This window comes from Mchenga conophoros, linkage group LG6 (assembly GCF_057382185.1).
Source record: "Mchenga conophoros isolate Kocher_MC1m ecotype Shallow Benthic linkage group LG6, M_conophoros_male_GT1.1, whole genome shotgun sequence".
Classification (NCBI taxonomy): Eukaryota; Metazoa; Chordata; class Actinopteri; order Cichliformes; family Cichlidae; genus Mchenga; species Mchenga conophoros.
Genome location: NC_140531.1, coordinates 11,704,900 through 11,717,794, shown reverse-complemented (window position 1 = coordinate 11,717,794; position 12,895 = coordinate 11,704,900).

Sequence of the window (12,895 nt, the reverse complement as noted above, 5' to 3'; positions counted from 1 at the left end):
GAGGGGCAGCCGCGTCACTATCCCAGAAAGAGCTGAGGAGAGTCCCAGATGAGGGGTCACTCAGCAGCCGCGGAGCAGAAGCCGGGGGGGGGGGTTGCAGTGACGTGCCCATGAGCTCCGCCGGCAGCAAGCTGTGCCAGAGTGACCCAGCCCCAGAGGCTGAGGGCACCCCACCCCCGAAGTGGCCCGAGCGAGCCCCAGGCTCCAGGCCCCGACAAGCAGCCACCAAGGAGTGAGCCGGTGTGTACATGGGCGCCCATCCCCGGACACAAAGAACCACCAACGCACCGATGTCTGAGGGCGTCTGCCACCGGCAGGGGAAGTGGTGGGGGGAGATAGGCCTCCAAACCTTGGAGGGCCTGAGATGTCCCCAGAGAGGTGGCGTCTGATGCCCAACCTGACATATAGACACAGACATACAGGCACACACAGATACAAACATCCATTCCCACCCTCATGCTCTCATATCAATTAGTCTCCATTTATCCATCCATCCATCTTCTTCCACTTATCCGGGATCTTACACCTCACCCAGGAGAGGCCCAGGAGGCATCCTTATCAGATGCCTGAACCACCTCTACTGGTTCCTTTCGATGTGGAGGAGCAGCAGATCTGCTCTGAACCCCTCTCAAATGCCTGAACTTGTCATTCTATCTCTAAGAGAGAGGCCAGCCACCCTTCAGAGGAAACTCATTTCTGCTGCTTGTACCCGCGATCTTATTCTTTCGGTCACTACCCACAGCTTCTGACCATAGGTGAAGGTAGGGGCGTAGATCGACCGGTAAATTGAGAGCTTCACTTTTACAGTCAGTGGGCACTCCACCCTTTTCTGGCTGAGGACCATAACCTCAGGTTTGGAGGTATTGATTTTCATTCCCACCACTTCACACTTGGCTCTGCATTGTTCTGGTGCGAGCTGGAGGCCATCACCCGATGAAGCCAACAGAACCACATCATTTGCAAAAAGCAGAGATGAGATTCTTAGACCACCCAAGTAAAAGCCTTCCCCCACTTGGCTACGCCTAAAAATTCTGTCCATAAAAATTATAAACAGAATTGGTGACGAAGGGCAAGTCCGACTTATTGCCGACGATGCAGACCAAGCTCTTGCAATGGTTTTATAAGAATCAAATGGCACGTAGCAATGGGCCAGACACCCCATACTCTGGAAACACCTCCCATAGAACACTCCGAGGGACACGGTCGAATGCCTTCTCCAAGTCCACGAAGCACATATACACTGGTTGGGCAAACTTCCACGCACCCTCAAGTATCCTTGAGAGGATAAAGAGCTGGTCCAGTGTCCCTCTGCCAGGATCTGCCAGACTCTCCTTTTCAGCACCTTGGCATAGACTTTCCAAGGGAGGCTGAGGAGTGTGATCCCCCTATAGTTGGAACACACTACAGTCCCCTTCTTAAAGATGGGAACCACCATCCCGATCTGCGGTCTGCCAACCTAGAGGTATCTCCCCTGATCTCCACGCGACATTGTAGAGGCATGTCAACCAAGATAGCCCTAGAACATCCATGGCCTTCAGGAACTCAGTGCAATCCTCATCCACCCCAGGGGCTCTGGCACCAAGGAGTTGTTTAATTGCCTCAGTGACCTGACCCCCGGAGATAGGCGAATTGTTCCCCTTATCCCCAGATTCCTCCATTAAGGAGGTCCTCTAAGTATTCCTTCCACCACCCGACAATTTTCTCAGTCATAGTCAGCAGTGCTCCATCTGCACTATACACAGTACAGCCCAAATAGCAGACAGGTCTGGCCCGGATCTGGTGTCAAGCTGGCACTGCTGGCTGACTTCTGGCATGCTAAGTGGTATGTCATCCAGATATGGGTCAGGTCTGGCAATGAATGCACTGTTTATGTGATGGCATGCCATATCTGGCCCGATCGTGGTTTTGTTTTTGTGGCCCAGGTTCATAGAAAACAGGTCTGGCCCGGATTCTGCATCAAGCTGGTACTTCTGACTGACTGGTGTCATGGCAGGATGTATGTCAACCAGATGCGGGCTAGGTCTGACAATGATGGCACTATTTATGTTCCTATTTTCCTATTTTAGTTAGAAGACCCAAATGCCATCTTGCAATACTATACTGCTATGGTAGCCAACGTTTCAAATGCAGGTTTGACAAGTTTGTGAGTGTACACTTTATCCAAAACCTAGTGAGGGTTTACTCACATTCACCACTGGGTAGCTGTAGCTCAGGCGGTAGAGCAGGTCACCTGCTGATCAGAATGTTAGTGGTTTGATCCCTGGCTCCTCCAGTTTGCACTTAGTTTAGAGAAAGTGTGTGATTGGATGAATACAGCATGTAATCCGGGAGAGTAGAAAAAAGGGCTATCAGTCCATTCACTGTCTGAACAGAGTTTTGTCATGTTACTTTTGCACTATTATGTTCCGGGACATGTTGTTATTACATGGCTTGATTAAGGTACACATTAGGCTGACATCTGGGGCCAGAGTTTAAACTGTTCTGGGCCAGCACAGGGCCAGCAGTGTGTCTGCAACTTTGGCTGCACACGACTTACATATGGCCCAGATCAGGTTTGCCAGAAGTAATCCACACATGGGCCAGCACAGGACCACCAGTGTGCCTGCAACTGGCCTTGTTCTGGCCCATGAGTGGGCCACCTCTGGCAAATCTGATCTGGGCCACCAAAGGGCCGTCATTCTTTGAGGTATGTGGGCCGTGTTTAAGCACATTGTGTGGGCCAGATCCGGGCCATACCAATTTTGCTACGTGGGAGGTAGAGCACCGCTTTCCCCTTCTGAGTCCCATGACAGTTTGCCAGAATCTCTTCTAGGCAGACTGAAAGTCTTTTTCCGTGGCCTCTACGAACTACTCCCACACTCGAGTTTTTGCTTTAGCCATTGCCACGTTCTGCTTTGCCTGTCAGTTGTTACCACCACGACAGGCACCAACCAACTTGCGACTTTGGCAATGGAGGTGGTGAACATGGTCCATTCAGACTAGTGATGTGTCGGTCACGAACGAAACAGCTCTTAGAGCCGACTCTTTGAAGTGAACGACGTGATCCGGCTCCTTATTGGGAGCCATGGGTTGTTGTTTTTTTTTTTTCTTTCTCTCACCCTCTCTCTCGCACTTTTTTTCCGCTTCACTCCGCACACGAGCCTTGTGCTTTGCGCTGGAAAGAAGGGGGAGGGGCAGTAGTTACACTCGCAGTAGCACAGGAACAGAGCGGGGACAACAACGTCACATTAGAAAGGTATAGTAATCATCCACAACTATTTTCAGTTGCGGATGATAAAGGATTCAGAAAGTTTATCCATGCAGGCCCATATGACAGAGAATGTGCATCTTCTTTTTGTTTTCATATTTAAATTTATATTTAATTGTGTTGTGGTTTGCAGTGTTTTGTGTTGTTTCACTTTGAATTTGTTTAAAAGGAAAAAGCTGAAGATTTAAATAGTTAAAATTTGAAAATAGTTGCTTTTTGTATTATATGATTTATTTATTACATTTTATGTGGAGTGAATAAATAAAAGTATATTTACGGTGTGGCCACTAGAGACAAAGCATGTACAAACCCCGAAGCACGTACAAACTCCAAAACACATACAAACTCCAAAACACGTAAAAACTCCATAGCACGTACAAACTCCGAAGCACGTACAAACCCTGAAGCACGTAAAAACTACAATACACAACAGAAGTGCTCCAGGATGCTTGGCGCAGTGTTGAGGTTTTGTTATCTAGTGGCTACACAAGCCATGAAGTACCAACGACCAGATTTGGTGTGTGGTAGTAACAGGTAAATGAACATTTATTTAAATTATTTGAATATATATGAGCGTTTGCGTATAAATACACAAACAATACACATATGCCTTCAATTGTGTAATATAAGTGATCTAGGTAGCTCTGTTTTGGAAGTTCAGTTAACGCTAGAAATGTGTTTTGGAGTTTGTACGTGCTTTGGAGTTTGTATGTGCTTTGGAATTTGTAGGAGAGGAGAAAAATGACCTATAACCCAGTATGTTGTTTGTCTTCCTCCTCAGGTGAACCCTGGTCCCATTTATGAAAACATCTCAGCCCGTTATAGCAGATTGCACCTACCTATGACCCACACAACTGATCTCTGCTCCAATATTGACACACTTCCTGCTTACTAAAGTAACTTTGTTACCATAGTGATTTAAAGGGCCTTTTTCTCTGATAGGTTTAGTGACTGAACTAACTTCAGTATCACAGCAGGGACACCACATTTGGTGGATCTGCCAGTGGTTTTCATACTCTGCAACACAAATTACAGAATAAATTAATCTTGAACTTTTTAGTTATAAAATACATGTTATTGAAACATATGTCACAACTGAAAGATGGCAGAAAACAACTACTTGTGTTTGAGTGACGTTTTCTTAACATAGAACATAATAAATGTTGTGACTGTTCAAATTAAGCCGTGTGGGTTCATATGTATTCTATTTCAAACAAGTACTGGTATGTGGTTTGTCTCTAAACCTGAGCTCACTACAGATAAATATCATGGAAAACTTCTAGAGAGTACATTGAGCAGATTTACAAAATTAGGAAATTGCTGCGGTACTTTGTGTGAGACATACATTAAGACAAACACTTAAATAAAAATAAAAAGTGCTAAGCAGATTGATATATAGATGAACACAGGTGATGATCAGTGCAAAGTTGCAACAGGTGTAGAGAACACAATACAGGGGTCATGTGTTTGAATTAGAGCAAGTGGTGGGAACAGTCTTATGGTTATTGTTCATGAGTCCAACAGCAGAGGGGAAGAAACTGTTCTTATGGCGAGAGGTTTTGGTCCAAATGGACCGAAGCTTGCTGCCTGAGGGAAGCAGGTCAAACAGACCTTGTCCGGTCAGTTGTGCGCCCCAGTGTCCTGGAGGTGTAGAGGTCCTGCAGAGATGGGAGTCTGCAGCAAATCACCTTGTCAGCAGAGTGCACAACATGCTGCAGTCTCTGTTTTTCCCTGGTGGTGGCTCCAGCATACCACACCACAATGGAGGAGGTGAGGATGGACTGGATGATTGCAGTGTAGAATTGCGTCATAGTCCATGTTGGCAGGTTGAATTTCTTTAGCTGACTCAGGAAGTACACCAGGTTGTTATGCCTGCACCATGACACCAGACATTCAGCCTCCATCCTGTAAGCAGACTCACCCCGTCCGAGATGAGTCCAATAACGGTCATCTGCAAACTTAATTACCTTGACAGAGTGGGGGTTGGAGGTACAGCAGTTGGTGTATAGGGAGAAGAGCAGAGGAAAAAGAACACCACCCTGAGGGGAGCCAGTGCTGATTGTCTGTGAGTCAGAGACATTCTTCCCTAGTCTCATATGTGACTTCCTGTCTGTCAGGAAGTCAATGTCCCAACGGCAGACGGGACTGACTTGCATGGTATGACCTGCTTGTCCAGGTCAATAAAAAAAATGTGGATGGTGCTCTTCTTTGTCCCAACAGCAAGCAGATAGAATTGCGTAGTGGAGTTGAGGGCATCAACATGTTTGTGAATGCTTGTTCTGCCTCATTTTAAAAATGAAGAAAAAAGGAAAATATGTTGAATTACCGAATCAGAATTTCCGTTGTTGCAAAGTTCAAATCAAAACCTCATTTATAACAGCCAATATAATAGTCAGTTTCAGGCATACTATTAAAGCAAGAATAGTGCATAATTACTAAGTAATATATTGTTAATCAACTCTATAATACACCTCATACTGTGTAATGGACTGTATTATGAGCTTGGTATCATGTCTTAAAATTATGTAATTTTATTCATAAGTTGTTATTTATGGGGGGTTCTTTTGTAAAAGATGCTGTACACACTAGTTGATTTGTTAAATACTACCTGTAAAAACTCAAATTATTACCATCTGAAATTAAGACCAACCTTTTTTTTCAACAGAGAAAGAGTCCACTGAAAGCGGCCTGACTCAAACCTGATTTTATTAATGGTTCAGCACAGACACACAGTTTCTCATCCAGGATTAAAGGAGCCAGACTTTGCTCAGACAGGTAGGATTTAATTTTACACTGAGCATGGGTCAGTACTAGTGATACAGTTTAAGTGACGCACAGAAATCAGCAAATAATTTATTATAGATGCATTAAAGCTTGTTGGGGTATTTACTGTGAATCTGTGGCTGCGATGAATCATTTTACTGGTAACTTGATCAACTAGCAACTTAAGTCATGACAGAAGATAGTATTTCAGTCCTGGCATTGTTTAAATATTAATTACTTTACTACTACATACGATAACCGTTACATAGTAACAGTAAAACATTTAAAAACATCTACAATTGCCATGGGAATGAAGCACTGTTAGCCAAGATCTGTTTTACAAGGACCAGAAGACCACAGTTGTGATAATTGTGTCAATCACAGCTAACAGTAAGAAAGCAGAAACACAGTGAAATCGTGGAGTACCAGGGGCTGAAGGACCAACTGGAGGAGATTACGAAGGTAAAGTCCAAAGTGGTCTCAATGGTAATAGGAACATGAGGAGCTGCCACCCCAAACTGGGAAGAGTGGCTTCAGCAGATTCCAGGCACAGCATCAGAGGTTTCTGTACACTCTAATAAGTAAAACATTGGTTCAAATAAAAAAAACATGTTAACGTTTTCCACTAGAATTTTTGAGTTAAGCCAACTTCTGGCAGAATAACATTAATTCAAAGCAATATTTTTGAGTATGGTGAAGTAGCTTTTTTGGCCACAATTAAAAACATTCTTAAGTAAAATTAACTTAATAATTTTCGACTAGAACACAAAAATTTAAGTTGATCCAACGTGAATTTTATGTATAGTGAAGTTACTTTTTGGCCACAAAAAAAAACCACATTCTGAGTAACATGAACTTAATAATTGTCAACAAATACACAGGAATTCAAGTTGATCCAAGATTATATTTATGTACGGTGAAGTAACTTTTTGATCAAAATAAAACACATTTATAATTAAAATGAACTTAACTTAAGATTCATAAATAGTATTTATGTTGGTCAAATATGATATTTTGGTTACAGTGTAGTCATTTTTTGGTCCCACAGGAGATTCTATAAGGCCATTTACCTGTTTCCCAGCAGGCTAATTCGCTCCAAAATACAACCTTGATCATTTGGCTGTGTCTTATAACCATGACTACCGCGTAGGCAGGCTCATGCATGGTGGTGCCTGCCCACAAAGAAGTCAAGGTTCTAAGACCTTAGAAACTTGTCGATCACTTTTTTTCCCAAACGAACGTCAGCCTTAACATGGGCTGTGTGTGCGCTTGTGTCATGACCTTCAGAAAAAAGAAATGGATGTTGTGTGTATTTGTTTGAATGCGGCAGATGTGATGCCAAATACCTGGACATCAGCTAAGGGACTCGTACCTGGTGCTCAGAAAGAATAGAAATTCAGACAGATGTATTCAAATGAGTTAGACCCATTTAATTACAATAACAAACATCACAATTCTTTAACGTGCGTGCGAAGTGCAAGATTTGTGGGCTTCAGTTTCCTAGAACACAAATTGCCCGCTGAAACTTAAGGAACTGTGTATTAAAATTGTAATAAAACCTACTACTTGAATCCTCTTTTTTTTACTTTAACATGTGACAGTGAATCAAAACAAAAGATGACAGGCTGCTATACATTAAATGCATTAATTTAAACATAAAATGAGCAAAGCTTCTTTCATTCAACTTTGTCAGCACTCTTACAAAGTATTCTTGATTCTCTTCCATATTTGACTTTTCACCCTCAAGATTAAGGCCAGCTAAAGAGGGCATTACACAAACTTTAAAACACACCAATACCCTCAGAACACAGGTCATGGGAGAAATTAAACGCATTCCTTATAAATGTGCAAATAACAGCATTTAAGACACGGCAAAACATTAACTCAGAAGACTTAAGAACAGCGCTTTAAAATTTAGTAAAACACAATGAAGTAGTGCCAGAAATGCAGGAATAAGGTTTTTGTGAAACTCACTCACGAATGGTCTATCAAGTCTGCTCTAGAAAATACCAAACTTAAGATTCATTACTTTAGAGCTGGCTTTTTGTCCATTAAGCTCAAGGTATAGCTTTTGAAATACCTCAAAGGTAAATTTCAGCTGCTTGGGATAGGTAAGGTTCAGAGCGTAGATTACTCCCATCATCAAAGCACAGGATCTGGCAACATCAATCCTCTCCAGGATCTTGGATCCCTCAACGATGATGGTTGGAGGCCCATCACCAATGATAGCAATCTTCATGATTTGCATTGCAAGGTCTGCGTTGAGCTCCTCCTCATCCTTGTAGGAGAAATTAAATGTTAGGATGTATAAAATACATAGCTCAAGCACTTCAGGATGACGTGCATAAGGGAATGAACTACTACAGGTAGGAAAATAAGCCAAAACAGGTTGTCGTTTGTGTTTTTCAGTGATTTTACTTTGTCATTCTGTAATTTTTAAAAGCTAAATTAAACCATAATCCAACGTTTAAAATAAAAAATGTCTTGTTTTTCACAGTTTTGTTTTTCCACTTTGTTTTTCCAAGTCTGTGTTATCTTAGTGTTTTCAGTTTACGTTTCCCTGTCTCGTCAGTTCTAATTTGCCCCAGCTGTGTTTCCCTCCTGTTGTCCATTATCCTGATTGCTCCCTCTATGTATTTAAACCCTGTGTTTCAGTGTGTCATGGTCGCGATCTCCCCCGTGTTGTAAATAGTTTGGTGTTTTGTTGTAAATAAATAGTTTGTTGTAAATAGCTGTAAATAGATTTGTCGATACTTTCGTTTTGGGATTTTGGTGGTGAGCTTTAGTGGGGTTTTTTTGTGTTTTTTTTTTCCTTTATTTTTACTTTTTTTCGTGTTGCAATCCGGTTGCCTAGGCCGGGGTGTAACAAATGGAAGTGAATAGCAGGTGCTAGCATGTTGTGTGCAAAAGTGAAAAAATAAATAAAAAAATGACTAACAAAAATGAAAACAGTAATGAAAACAAATATTTCTTGGGAGCTCAGTAATCATGTTCACGGCAAATGAAAAGTGCAAAAGTAACACGGAAGATTTGCAGAAGCTGATTTAGACTTGAGACTACATTGCAGTTACGACAAACACCGCTGTAAACATCCACTGCATGGTGCATGGATATAACGCAACAGTTGGAAAAGCCTCCAGCTTCCATAAACAAACACACACAGCCACTACTATACAAGCATGGTAAGCTGCAGTAACAATGGATGGGTCTTTGATTTGTTGAAGAAATATTGCACAAATAGCATGTTGGTTTATAGACACTGGTCGGCAGTGGCTTCAACTGCTGTGTTATAACCATGTGGAGGCTTACAGCAGTGCTTTGTCGTAATGTAGTCCAAAGTCTAAATCGGCTCCTGAAAATCCTTCATGTCAATTCATACTTTTCATTTGCAGTCAGCATGATTGTTGAGCTCCCCAGGAATACTTGGTATCATTGAGTGATTTTAATCACTTTTGCACACAAAATGCTAGTACCTGCCATTCACATCCATTGTTTATGCTCTGCTAAAGCTGCTGCCAGATCAGGAAAATGACTGCGCTGGCTACAAAATTTTTTATCCTGTGTGTTTATGTTGCACCTTATCACGGAAACAGGTTTCTATTCAGCAAATTATGTTCAATGACAATGGCAATAAACATCTTCGGATTGTAATTCTGAAATGCTTTTTTCTCACTTATACATGGCAATAGACATATCTTCACTTAGGGTTGGAATGTCCCTTAACTCATTCAGTGCCAGCCACTCTCAGATTTCATACCCCCCTCAGTTCCAGAGATATTTAGCTTTTTCACTGATTTTGAAGGCTCACAGAATATTTTGTTCTATGACTATGTGAATTCTGAAACCACCATGACAAAAATGAGTCTCTCTTCTTTCAGCAGCAAAAAAAAAATGTTTCTACCTCTGTTATTTAGAAATCTGCAGTAGAAAAGAGAAACTTTCATGACAAAACACCTGTTTCTGGATCAAAAGCGCTTTGTGTAAATAGGTTTTTCTAGCAGATCAGTGACTTTGATGTAAATATTTCGTGTTTCAATGATTCATGCAACATCTCAACTAAGTTTTACTACTATGAAGTAAAAAAATCACCTGTAAAAATGTACTTTTGGCAGATTATTTTTTGTATAAAAATAGTTGTTTATAGACAATTTCAACATTTGAAAAATATATAAGAAAAAAGCGACTGATTTATGATTCAGAGAGTCTGTGTGTGTGTGTTACTCCCGCATGTGCACAAGTGAGTGCGCGACTTAGTCTGTTCACCCCCCACCCGGCCATCGGTTCGTCTATCAACAATTTCTGTGCGTTTTATGCAGCAAATCGTTCATTATTCTGGTCCCTGCTGCCTTCAGAAGTTTCTAACAGGAGATACTGGTCAGATAAATCCGGTTCATGTTCACTGGAATCGCTAGAAAAACCATGACGTCAGGCTGCAGACACCTCAAGCTCGAAATGACGAGCTGGATCAAAAATCGCGCCATAATACTCGTTCTCAGTAGAGCCGACTGTCATGCTGGTGGGATTTTATCCATGTAATCAACTCCACCACCTTCTCAATTCAATAAAAAGCTCAAGAGGCGTCTATGGCACTGAGCGTTCGGATTCATTTTGACGTCTAAAGACGTCTATGGCACTGAATGACTTAAATACTCAACCCTGAACAGAAAATCCAATGAACAAAACACAAAGACCCAACAGGGACATGCATTCAAAACTAAACAAAAAATTAAAAACCAACTCAAGTACTTACGCTGTATTGTTTGAAAAGATCCTCCTCCTTCTCTCCAAGATAGACTATGAGGCAGCGAACAGCAAACTGTGTTGTCCTGAATGATAGAAAAAAATAGAAGGTGTTCAAAATACTCTTTTTCAGTGAAAAATGTGCCCACATTACAGAACTGGCAACAGAAACTGAGTATTTCAGAGGTTCTCATTGTTGAGTGAGTTGAGTGTTTCCTTGATATGTGTGATTTTAGGCTACCCCATGACTTAAATGAACAAAAACAATCTAGGTAAGGACATGGCAGAGGCTGTACACTGGGGATATGGCGTAACCTATAATGTTTCATCAGCTCTTCCTTAGTGGAGGTTGCAAATTTACAGATTTTGCAAGGCCAATCCATACTTCATGATTCTGAATTACTCAATTCAAGCTTACTTGTTAAAGCTTACTTCAGAAGGTCCCTTGGTATTCGATACCAGGAGAAGATGATGGTTTGAGCCTTTGTCCTGGCAAGAAACACAGCAAAGTAACTGAATATTTCGGTGAGATTCCCACTTTCTTTAGAAGGCTGACCACGTCTTAACTGGAACCCCTAGATCTGCAACGCCAGGACAGTGTATAACACCAGAAAGTTGTGCCTGCACAAAAATACAAAAGATGGTATTTTCAACTTCACCTGTGAGTCTTCAATACAGTGAATAAGTTTCACCTGTCAAAGCTGTGTGAGCTAGAACCAAACATTCAAAACTACATAGACCTGAATACACTGGGTGCTGGAAAGCCTAACGTGGCTTTCCATAGATCAAATATACATAGAGGTGACATGGACTGGGCCAGTCTGTTGGAGCATGTATCCCCACCGACCGCGATCTTGGAGGGGTCTCCACTCGCCCCCAGTGCATGTATTTCTACTGAGGAATGTGTTAACTCAAAAAAAAAAATAAATATATATATATATATATATATATATATATATATATATATATATATATATAGATAGATAGATAGATAGATAGATAGATAGATAGATAGATAGATAGATAGATAGATAGATAGATAGATATGAGAGTGTAAAAGCGAAGCTCTCAATTTACCGGTCGATCTACGTCCCTACCCTCACCTATGGCCACAAGCTGTGGGTAGTGACCGAAAGAACGAGATCGCGGATACAAGCGGCAGATATGAGCTTCCTCCGAAGGGTGGCTGGCCTCTCCCTTAGAGATAGGGTGAGAAGTTCGGCCATCCGGGAGGGGCTCAGAGTAGAGCAGCTGCTGCTCCACATCGAAGGGAGCCAGCTGAGGTGGTTCAGGCATCTGACAAGGATGCCCCCTGGGCGCCTCCTGGGTGAGGTGTTCCAGGCATGTCCCACCGGGAGGAGGCCCCGGGGCAGACCCAGGACACACTGGAGAGATTATATCTCTCGGCTGGCCTGGGAACGCCTTGGTATCCCCCCGGATAAGCTGGAGGAGGTGGCTGGGGAGAGAGAGGTCTGGGCCTCTTTGCTTAGGCTGCTGCCCCCGCGACCCGGCCCCGGATAAAGCGGATGAAGATGGATGGAGATATATATATATATATATATATATATATATATATATATATATATATATATATATATATATATATATATATATATATATATATATATATATATATATATATATTTTTTTTTTTTTTTTTTTTTTTTTTTTTAATCAACAAAAGCAAACATAAGGTGTGGCATGACAGGACAGAATCATTTCTGACAGTAAATACGAAAAAAAACCAAACTTTTTTATACACAAGCTACAATGTCAATAATCCCACTTGATCTGTTTTCATTTCATTCTCCAAAACCAAATTGGAATCAATGCTGAGTCAGCAGCTATGGTCATTTTTGTGCACCCTAGTGTTGCAAAAACTGGCATACTACTGAAACCATATGTGGGATTATTGACCTTTCTTGCCTTATCTGTTTGGAAAAATATTTAAACATTTTCCTTATTTACCATGGGTGAATACATTCCTCAGTAGAAAAAATGCACTGGTGGCGAATGGGGACCCAACCAAGATGGCGGCCCGCTATTGATTTTTTTCTTACTTTCAACCTTTATTGAGGCATATCAATGTTACAGCCAGTGCCAATGCACGTCGCCTCTACGTCTCTACAAAACACGGAAAGTACC